At 50.7% G+C, this 11,576-nt stretch overlaps 1 long non-coding RNA gene across 2 annotated transcripts; it reads left to right on the plus strand.

Moving 5' to 3' along the window:
- The first annotated feature begins 4,417 nt into the window (after window positions 1–4,417).
- LOC311599017 lies at window positions 4,418–10,093 on the plus strand. Of its 2 annotated transcripts, none has more exons than XR_014779755.1 (3): window positions 4,418–4,675; window positions 9,532–9,692; window positions 9,864–10,093. It is a non-coding gene; the product is annotated as an uncharacterized lncRNA (long non-coding RNA). The 2 variants fall into 2 exon arrangements; XR_014779756.1 differs by having other exon boundaries at window positions 9,535–9,692.
- Window positions 10,094–11,576: the final 1,483 nt, after the last annotated feature.

Here is an 11,576-nt window from a genome sequence, read left to right on the forward strand (position 1 = left end):
GTTCTATAATTAATTCTGTTTCTCAAGGATTGGTCTATGCCCCACCTATAGCCTTAACTACAAATGGTTCGGTAGTGCATGTTCCAGGAATGACAACCGTGCCTTTGTTTCCAAAAAATGCTTATAGCTATCTTCCAACCCTACCTTCGTTTCAAAAGACTATAATGACCACCTCTGACTACCTTGTTATGACTACCTGTTGTTATGACCACCTGTTGTTATGACAACTACCTTGCTATGTCCACCTTGCAACTGTGTCTTTGTTTCAGGAGCCTGTGTAGGACTAACTCGTTATGCTTATGTTCTGCTCCTGTAACTCCATCTATTTTGCCCAACAAATCTCCTATTTGGAAATCCACTACCCCCGAGCTATAAAAGCCTGGTCTTTCTCCTTTCGTCTTTGAGATTAACAGTGGCATGGAGGTGGCAATGCCACATGGACAGAAGAGCAACTATCTAGGGGTGGGAGGAACTTTGGAGGATGCTGGGCATGCTCACTCTCTGGATGATAGCCATTGATTCTCAGATGATGCGCACCATCAAAGCACCAAATTGCATGAGTACACACACACACACACACACACACACACACACACACACACACCTGGATTAGAAACATGCTAGTATGGTTTTTAAAAAGTTAAACGTGTGGCTTGGTATGAAGATGCTGTGTGGACACCACCAGGCCACTCACCCCCACACAGGTTCCTGAAGTGATCAAGGATTCTGGAGTGCAAAGTTCTCCCAAGCCTGTCCTGTCCTGGTCCTGTCTTTGTTTCTCAGGGTGGCTTGTGTGAAGTGACAATCATGATACCAATGTAGGGTGCCATGGAGGCCACGTGATGGCCATTGTAGTCTAAGAGGAACTAAATGCCTGTGACAATCCCAGACAGTGCCAGGGGAGAAACAATTTTCTCGTACCCGCTGGGCCTCTGCCTGCCACTTAGTCCCAAGACACAGGGATCCTGACATGAAATGGTCTCTGGCACACAAGCACAGCCCAGTGGCACTCACAGGCACAGTGACCGTCCTACCCTCATCTTCAGCACACCCAGCTGACAGGGTCTCACTCAGGAGCCCACCCTCACCAGTTCTGAAGAGATTGTTCTAGGATTTGTGGGGTGGGGTGGCGGATGGGGGCCTTTCCTCCAAGCAAACAGGTTTTAGCCATTTGGAAAGCTCATTGAGAAGCCAGGCACGGTGGCTCACGCCTTTAATCCCAGCACTCTGGAGGCAGAGGTAGGAGGATGGCCTTGAGTTCAAGGCCAGCCTGCTCTATAAAGCAAGTCCAGGACAGCCAAGGCTAACACAGAGAGACCCTGTCTCAAAAAACCAAAGAAAAAGAAAGAAAGAAATGAAAAGCTTATTGAGTACTTTGGCTGCACACACACACCAAGTCAGAGCAATACAGAGGTCAGTGTGGCTTCTGCAGAGCATGGCTGGCAAGTCTATGAAGCATCCCATAGGTAAGTTAAAAAAAAAAAAAGAAAGAAAAACACACTGAATTTATATTTTAAAAATAAGCTGGGTGTGGTGGCACACGCCTTTAATCCCAGCACTCAGGTGGCAGAATCAGGCCAATCGCTGTGAGTTTGAGGCCAGCCTGGTCTACAAAGCAAGTCCAAGACAGCCAAGGCTACAGAGAGAGAGAGAGACTCTGTCTCGAAAAACAAAAATAAAACAAAAATAAAATAAAAATAATAAATAAATACGATATTAACTGAAGGACCTTTAAGAGGAAACTCAGAAATACATTTGAAAAGACAGGAAGTTAAGAGTGTTGACCCAGGGCAAAAATGGAGTGCCCCTGAGGGGGGCAAAGCATTCAGGATGGTCTTTTGTCCCTTGGGCTTTTTAACTGTTAGAACACAGGACAGAATTCCTTTGATCTCAGAGGGTTTGCTTCCTCCTTGGAGACAAACTGTTCTACCAGCAAGTACAACAGGGGTGAGGAGTCCCCAGAGGCAGTGCAGGCCGGGCATGGCAATGTCAAGCAGAAAACGCCAGTGCACTCTAGCTGCATGGCGAGGCATCCCCCACCATCTTTGCCCTCATTTGTCATCTCACTGCCATCCCTGTCCTGTCTGGATATGCAGGAGCCCCTGGTGCTGAGGCTCAGATGACAGCCTGCTTTCTCCGTCCATTTGCCTGCAAGATAAGCAGGCCTAACTAACTCAGGGAGCTGGGGGAGGGGTGGGAAGGGAGAGAGAGAATGTGTGTGTGGGTGTGGGTGTGTGGGTGTGTGTTTTCTGTACATGTGTGTGCAGGTTCATGAACCTGTGCACATACATGCAGAGGCCAGAGGAAGACTCTGTGTCTCCTCAATCACCTCCACCTTATTTCCTGGAGACAGGTTCTCTCACTGAACCTGGCCGGAGCTTAAGGTTTTTAAGCTGCAGCCAGAAAGATCTAGAAACCTTCCGGACCCTGCCCCAGCAGTGCCAGGGTTCGAGGCACGTGTGGCCACTGCTGACTTCTTGCATGGGTGATGGAAGATCCATGCTCAGGTCCCTATGCTTGCACAGTTCGTGCTTTGACCCATGGAGCCATCTTTAGCCCAGGAGTAGGTACTTCCTGACCTCCGAGAAAAGACTGTCCGCGAGGGAAAGCTAATGAATGCACCATTGAGGAGACTTTGGGTGGGCAAGGTGCCTCCTCAGATCTGGGAATTTGGCCAGGAAAAAATTACCCTCACGGCCCTGCTGGCATGCAGAGACAGTGGCCTGACCAGAGAAGCCATCAGGAAGGACCATGCCAACTGTAAGGGTACAGTAATAAATAAATAATAAAAACATCAAAATGGCCACTCCATGAACGGGGAGAAGGCTTTCACTGTAGGTGAGAGAACAGCCAGAGACATCTGGAATAGTCCAGATTAGAGAGAGAGAGAGAGAGAGAGAGAGAGAGAGAGAGAGAGAGAGAGAGAGAGAGAGAGAGAGAGAGAGAGAGAGAGAGAAACAGACTGGCCATGGCCAGGGCTAGAGGCAGGGTGTGGGAAAAGCATGTGTGTTATAGGAGGGCGGGCAGCTGTAGGGAGGGGAGCGGGTGAACTGGGGCAGCCTGGGAGTTTAGGGTAGAGGAAGAGGCCAGGATGCTAGTGTGGACTTTGAAATGCATATGTGAGTAGGGACTGCGGGAGTCTGGAGGCCAGCATGGCCTTTGATATGTAACAAGGGAAGTGGCCCCCGCTGGCAGGCAGGTTCCTGCGGAATGCTCTGTGTGCACCTGCGAGCTTTTATCTCTCTGCCAGCAGTCCTTTTACATAGTCTAGCTTGAGCTGAGCCAAGACTGTCATTTGGGAGTTCAGATTTGGACCAGACACCAACCACTCTCTGGAAAGGTCTCCTGACACCCCCTTTCTCCCAGACCCATACTATACTATCCACATTGGGGGTTTTGTTTTTGTTCTTTTAATTGGTTTTCGATTTTGAGACAGGATCTCACTATGCGTGCCAGGCTGCTCTGGAGCTTGCTATGAATCCTAAAATGACCCTGAAGTCAGGATCCTCCTGCCTCAGCCTCTTCCGTGTTGGTATCATAGATTTCAGCCACCACACCTGATCCACATTGGTTCTTTGTTTTTCTTGAGGAGGATACACAGGCTCAGTGGCTCTTGTACCAGGGGATAGCTAACCTGTGGCTTATCTTGGCAAAAGAAAAAAAAGAAAAAAGAAAAAGAAAGAAAGAAAAAGAAAAAAGAAAGAAAGAAAGAAAAGGAAAACGGGCTGCCCAAGAGTAAAAAGGAGAAAATTGCAACAATAAAAGAGTAAACCTCACACTGCGTTCGTCCGTGCATCTGAAAGCCTATGCTCCGTTACAGAAGGCAGTCCCAGAAGGCCTCAGGGTAACCTTGTACTTGCTGTGTGCGTGAAGATAACTTTGAACTTCTGACCCTCTAAATGTGCTACTGTACTGTTTCCGAAGTTCTGTGGGTCAGACTCAGGACCTCGCGCATGCTGGACAAGTAGCCAGTGTCTGCGCTACATCCCCAACCCTTGTATTTCTGTGATTGTCTGAAAAGAGAGAAACTGTAGGGAAGAGAGAGACCAGTGTGGCCAGAGCCCTGTGGGAAAGGGACTGAGCTAAAGAGGGTCTGGGGGAAAATGCTATACATTTTGTGGGGGTGGGGTATGGGGGGTGACCTTGTTGAACTTCTCAAACAGCACTGAATAGATCAGTTTTCTTGTGTGTGAATTATACCTCAGTACAGCTGGCTGAAAGTCACTGTGGGGAAAGAAAAGTGACAGTCACGAGCTCAACACAGCCTGATCTCAGTCCCTCCCTTAATGGTTAATTGTCCCTGGGGAGAACCCTAAGGAGTGGCTGACCCTGAGGCAGTTAGAGAGGCTGCCTGCCAGAGGTGACATTCCAGCTAAATTGGGACAGGGTGAGGCACCTGCCAGTGGAAGACCAGGAGCATGCTGGGAAGCAGAGGCAGAAAGCAGCACGGTTTTAGGGAGGAATTTAAGGAAGGACATGCACGGTTTGCTTTTCTTAGAGAGAAATGTATGTGACATCTGGTAAGTCAGGGTCCCCTTGGGTCTTGACAGCTCACGAGGCTTGGGCTTTGGACTCTCCTGAGGCAGCGACAGTCGCTAAGAAGCAAGGCCATTGGATTTTCATTTTAGAAGATTCCTGATGGCAGACACAGAGGCCTCCGGGGTTCATACGCCAGGTTGGTTTACATTTTGCACCTCAAGTGCATAGCTATGGCTTCGAGAAGCCTTAAAAAGCAACCACTGTTTTCTGTCACCATTATGTCAAAAGCAAGAGGTAGGGGGCTGGGCTGCTGATGGGTTTTAATGCCCAGTGATGGGAAGGAAGCAATCTCAGAGCGCAGCGCCTACCTTAAAGTCAAATTCATGCCCAGAACTGGGGAGGCAGAGGCAGGTGGATCTCTGTGACTTCAAGGCCATTCTGGTCTACACAGTGAGTTCCAGGCCAGCCAGGGATATGTTGTGAGAGCCTGTCTCACACAAAAACAAAAACAAACAAATCAACGCAGCTTCGCAGAAAAATTACCGCTTACCTGAGGATTTCCTCAGGCTTGGCCCAGGTCATTAGACAGGCAGGAGGTTGGGCACAGTCTGAATTCCTTATGGATTCCTCAGAAAAATATGCAACAAACAGCTCACACTCTAAGCCTCTCCGTGGGAGGGGAGCTGCCAGGAGCTGAAGCAGCCAAAGAAGGTTCTAGAACTCTACTACGTGGCCAGCCCGAATGGGATGTGTTTGTATATATGAGTGAATGTTCTGCATATGCTGGGGACTTCTCAGTCTTGCTGTGTGAAAGGACCTTAGGTTGTCAGGATGCCTTTAATAATTTTGGTACCTAGTGAACGTGTGCTGAAATGGTAACAGTTTGAAAATGTTGGGCAAAAGAAAAATGGTATTGAGCTAATTTCAATGGACTCCTTTTCCTGTTTAAAAAAAAAAAATAAAGATAGACCCTGTGGCATGCGCCTGCCGGCCCAGCCGTAAGTGTGGCTGAGCTGCAAGGATAATTTCAGACTAGGAGTTTGAGACTGTCTCAGAAAATAAAATAAAAACATGGCTACTATTAATAGAACTGTGAGGCTCATACGTCGTGTCTCACATTTATGTCTTGTGATTTTTTTTTTTTTTTTTTTGGTAATTCCACAGGCTGGAGTATAAGCAAAGGCAGAGCAGAGGAGCAGTAGGGGACATGGCTATCTGTGTGGGTTCTAGGTTAGGCTCAGGAAGGACTCAAGGTCTTCCAAAGGGGGCAAGGTGGAGCAGCTACCATTGGGAGTAGATTTCTCTGCAGCCTTCTGCAAAATTAGAGGTTGAGGGGCTGTGTTCATTGTGGGAGGGATGAGGCTGGGGAGTAGGGGGTAGAGAAGCAACCATATTTTCTGGCGTATAAGACGACTTTTTAACCCTGAAAAGTCCGTACCGAAGCCGGGCGTTGTCTTTTAAGCCGGGTACTTACCTGCAGCTTGCTTCCCTTTGTTTCATATGTCTGGTGCATATAGTGGGGGGTGGGGGGGTGGGGTGCCGTGGCCGATTCCCTGTTCTGTGCGGGGGAGGGGGGGTATGAAGCAGGAAGGAGCAAGCTGTGTACATCTTCCTGTTCCTCGAGGAAGAGAATGTGCACACGGATTGGCTCTCCACCAGAACCCGCCCATTCGACTTGAAGGGCTGCGCCTTCTCACGTTGAGTGTGGAGTGCACCTTAAGGGATGGTGTAGCCTGGCACTGGCTGTCTGCTGGCTTTTAATAAAGCTCCTGGCTCTCTGTGCCCTGCCTGCAAATAGACACAAGCCCAAGTCTGCTGGACAGGGTGTGCGTTGGAAGAGGTGTAGTCTTATACGGCAAGTATATTCCAAACTGTATACATATTTTTAAAAGATTTATTTATTATTTATACAGTATTCTGCCCACACGTGTGCCTGCCCACCACAAGAGGTCACCAGATCTCATTACAGGTGGTTGTAAGCCACCATGTGGTTGCTGGGAATTGAACTCGGGACCTTCGGAAGAGCAGATGGTGCTCTTAAACCTCTGAGCCATCTCTCCAGCCCTTCAAACTATATTTTAACTGGAAAAGTTGAGGGTCATCTTATATGCCCAGTCACTTTATACGCTGGAAAATACAGTAGTTGCGGAGTGCTGCTGGCTTGCAGTAGTCCTTGGGATTTGGGAACAGAGAGCCCCTCCAGAAATCTACTTCAAAAGCCCAGAGTGTGTCAAAGAGAAAAGTCTGGAACACCCCAGGGATTGCTGCTGCTGGGCCACACAGTTCCTAGCTTTGAGTTCTCCACCCCCACAGCCAGGGCACAGGTAGAAGGAGAGCATACCATGATGGCTGACCTTTGACCCCTTCCCTTCCTGGCCGGGGCTTGCTGTCCTTTCTGTCTAAGCCACAGGGCAGGATGCCCAGGGGAACCTGGGGGCTGGTGAGTGGTAGATGTGTCTTCTGTTCCTGAGCCATAATCCCAGTCAGTCCGTGTGCACAGCTGAGACAGGGCACTTGGGGACAAGGGAGGAACACACCAAACTGTGCTGCAATCTACATCTGGCTAGAGGAACCACTCAGGCGGTTCTGCGATGTTGGCAGATTTCAGTCCCATCTTACAAGTGGGCAAACAGAATCTGGGAAACGGGCAATGATATGTCCAGAGAGGCCAGGCATTTCCCAGTGAGCCTTGGCTTGGCTTGATACATTCTCTCTACACTGTCCACGGACAAAAGAAAAACATCACAAAATTTCTGTGAGCAGAGGCTGTAGGCCCTGGCCTCTCTTCTGGGATGCCACCTGCCTGTGCCCAGAACGGCAGCTTGGCAGCCTGGAAGTGCTCAGGCTTACAGAGCAGAGTATGCCTGCAGCCAGCCCCCCCCCCCCCCCCCCGCCCCCCAGGCTCTGTCCACCCAAGCAGAGGCCTGAGTCCTGGAGATGCCATTTGTCACTGTGGCCAGCAGGGGGCAATCCAGGACAGTCAACTTCTCAGGCCACAGGCGTCACCAGGGAATTGTGTCCTCCATGCATACATTCAAGCCCATGTCCCCATTTTCCTCCTCTTCTTAAAGACTAGACCGCCAGATGTTTTCAACACATCAAGGAATGGGTCAGAGGCTCTTGGAGTTTGGGGGGGCGGTGTGACTCATAGGGCTTCCTGGGGAGCCCCTTTAATCATTCAGCAGGGTGGGTTTTGTTCAACTCATTCCCTAATCAAACCCCTCACTCTAGGGTCCGCATGGGAGAGAATTCAGAATGTCGGAATCCTGCCCCGTCTCCTCCCCTTTAACACTCACAGTAAGGCTTGGTCTCCCTCGACCCAAGGAAAGTCTGGATGCAAGGCCAAGGCTGGGTGGGTTGTTTTCATGCTAAAGCCAGCTCTGAGGTAACTCAGAACTGCCCCCCACCAGCAGAGAGTAGAGGGAGCCTGGGGCCTAGAGATAGGTCTGTCCGGGTTATTCCTGACACTGAGCAGGAAAGCCCATTGTGCAGACACGTCACAGTAGCAGCAGAGTTAAGTGCTGTGATGAGATGCCAAAACAGCAGTGACTCCCACACCTGCTTAGGGATGTGGCGTGGTACTTGTAATGACTGTGTAGAGCGCGTGTTGTACAAAGTACTGTAATTAGTGGTGGTTTTGCTCTGTGGACCTTCGCAGCTTCCTGATCCCTGTTGGGTCTTTCCTTCCTCAGGCAGGCTTAGCCGTTTCTTCTGCCATCAGTTTCTGTGAGAGTTTGCCCACCTGGACAGAGGTGTGGATGTCCTGGAGGGACCCTCCATCTCCTGCCCACCCAGGGCTTGTGGTCTAGGTGGTGCCTAGCAGCAGTGGTGAGCACATGCTTCAAGCAGACCCCACACTGGAACCTTGCACCCATCTGCACCCACACAATGGGTTCCAACAAACTGCAAAGCAGCGAGCCTGGGCCCTCTCAATATGGTTGCATCTCCCAGATCCAGCCGTGACAGATGCCAGCCCTCAACCCCTTAGTCATGTGAGCCGGTACCCTCAGGCTTTTTCTTCAGCTCATTTGCATTAGGCTTGCCACCTATGCCTAAACACTTCTTGGCTCTGATGGAAGCTTTCGGAGGGACTGGGGTTGGATAAGTATTAGGCAGATCTGCGAAGAATGGCATCATGGGATTAATGGGCTCCCCGGCTGGATCTGTGGAGAGAGGAGCACAAGTGTGGTGCTCACCACCAAGGCACGGCGCCAAGCCACCAAGACACGGTATTCTCAGAGGCGGAGAATGAGAAGGGATGTGTGTGTGTGTGTGTGTGTGTGTGTGTGTGTGTGTGTGTGTGTGTGTGTAAAGACACCAGTTGCCCTTTGCAAATGACAGCTTGTGTGCTCCTAGGACACCAGCCTTGCTCTTGTGGGCCGCTTGTGCGTGGGGTGCAGAGAGCCCTTGGCCTGAGGAGGAGGCAGGTGGTCAACAGAAGGAGAGGGAGAGGCAGAGTCCAGAGTCCAGGCCCAGCTGTGTGGAGAGAGGGTGAAAGCATGGGGGTTGAAAAACAAGGGGTCTGGACAGTCCCAGAGAATCCCGAAAGAGCCACTGTTAGTCGCTTATTAATCAGGCCAGCTGCCAGCAGCCTGTAAACACTGTAAGGGACAAGGACCGTGGCTCGCAGGCCTAGGACAGCCTCAGACACCACCTGCCTGAGCTGCACCCGTGAGTGAAGGAGAAAGGCGAACACAGGGCATAGGCAGGAGTTTGATCTGAGTCTTATAAACAATAAGCCGGGGGCGGGGGGGGGGGGAGTAAAACAGATTGGGCCATTAGGAGACCAGGCTGGTGGGTTACTCAGAACGGGCTCCTTTGTCTGGCACCTCTGTGAGGCCTGTCTTCTCCGGTTTGGGGGCCAGCACCCTCCCCCCCACTCCTTTCTCTGCCTTCTGCTGTTTCAAGTCACAGCCAGCAAGGAGCTGGCAGGGAAACAGGTGGCTTGGTTTCATTTTCCTTTCTAAAGCCTTTTAATATAGATGCCCCCTCCGCACCTGGCCCGAGCCTGAGGCCTCTGTCCTCTCTCTCTCTCTCTCTACATCTCTTCAGCAGTGCCTCTGTCCCTTGGGCTTCCGGATGCTCCCCCAACTGACCTCCACACTGTCTGCTCCTGCCTGGGTCTCTCTGACCTTCAGATGCACAGCCAGCGTCCCGCTGGACAAGAGCCAGGATGCCAGGCGCTAAAGCACACAGTGGCAAAGTGGAAGCAGGTGTCTTTGCATGTGCCCTCTCTTTGTGCCCTCTGCCTGGGAGGAGGGGCGGGCGAGGGGACACTGCGCTCTGATTCCCTGGTGGTTTTTATGTTTTGTCTCCAAGCTCAACGACCCCTTGGATCTCTTTAAGGCTTTTTTTTCTCCTCCGCCTGCTTCATTTTCCCTCAGTCCCTGCCATCTAGGCGCTCCACCAACTACTTCCTGTCCATTCCTCACCGCCCTCCTTCATCTCCTGCCATGTCTGATGCTGGCTCAGATGACCCGCGTGAACGGGGTAGCACCCTTCTAACAAAGGCTGAGGAAGCGCCCTTACCCCTTCTTCCAGGGAAGATGAAGCAAGAGCGACCCTCCGCGAGGCCCCTCCACCTCTCCTGGTGCCTTGATCCTGGATTCGGAACTATAGGCAATAAATGTGTTTTGTTCCTAAATTACAGTCTCCAGTGTGTCTCTGTAGCCGCTTGAATAGATTCTGACAACCTATCAAGCCCTCCCATAACACTCTGCCAGTGGAAGGGGAAAACATCTTCCTCCTGGCCACTCCCCAGGCCGACTCGTCCCTGAATCAATGTGCCTTCAGTTACGCCCCCTCCCTTCCCCAGCCCTGCCTGGGCATCAGACACTGTCTTGCCTGGTTGAGTGTGCTGCTGAGCCCGGCTGATAGGTATCTGGGGTGACAGGATGGACACCATAGGTGAGGAGAGGCAGATAGCTACCTTCAAACACCAGAGTTGGTTGCACTCCTTGGGGGCTGACGCAGGGGAACTCCTAAGTGAGCGGGATTATCACCTTGTGATTTTAATTTGCATGTCCCTAATGAGCCATGATGTTGAACATCTTTCCATGTGTTCTTTTCTCGATCACATACCTGCTTGGGTAAATGACCTGTTCAAACCTTTTGCTCAATTTTGTTTCTTTGGGGGGGGTGGAGGGTGACAAAGACAGGGTTTCTCTGTGCAGTCTTGGCTGCCTGGAACTTTTTCTATAGATCAGGCTGGCCTCAAACTCACAGAGATATGTCAGCCTCTGCCTCCTGAGTACAGAGGCTAAAGGTGTGGGCCCCTGCCACCACCACCACCTGGCTTCCCCTGGCTCTTCTGCTCAATTTTAAATATGGAGTCCATCATCTACTGAGGTGTAAGAGCTTTTTTGTGTAATTTAATCTTTGTTAAATGGCTCTTGTGTTTTTTTTTTTTATCTCAATCTTCATTGAGATAAGCAATTTCATCCTTTTAAAATGCAGTGGCCAGCCAGGTCACCCCATCAGCCCTGATCCAGCCACTACACCCAAGCATTTTCATGTCGTTTTAAGGGATGTGACCGTTTTCAGGACAGTGACCAAGTTTCGGCCCCCTCAGAGAGGGGCCCTTGCCACCTCAGTCTCCCTCTTCAGACTGTGCCTGCCACTCTGACGCACTTCCTCACTGGAGACGCTCTGTACTGTGAGCTTCAATGAGGTGGTGATTGAAGACTGTAGAAAAAGTGTTTTTCAATGTAAACTCTTTTTTTTTTCCTTTCCTGAATGGAGCAGGTGTCTGGGAGTCACAGGCTCAGAAATAAAAGGATCACATTATTCTACATTTTCCTGTAATTAAACTCATCCACTGTCTGAATGAGGCTCTGTGCCAAAATATTAACCATCTCTCCCACTTTAGGATCCGTTAGTCTGCGTAGCAGGACGTCCTTGGGCTTTGGTGGGGCAGGGGGGAGGGCTGTGCTGTGGACGCTGGTGAAGTCCTCTCACTGAGCCCAGTGCAGGGCTGTTGTCACTTGAGTCCTGTTCTGGAAGTGCTAGCCTCCTTCCTGCTGGTGTCCTGCGACTGCGGGAGGGGGTGAAGGGAGCCTCTGTGAGGAGATCGAAGGCAAACTGGGCCATGGCGTGAT

The sequence above is a fragment of the Acomys minous genome (genome assembly GCF_964271855.1).
Source record: "Acomys minous genome assembly, chromosome: 6".
Taxonomy (NCBI): Eukaryota; Metazoa; Chordata; class Mammalia; order Rodentia; family Muridae; genus Acomys; species Acomys minous.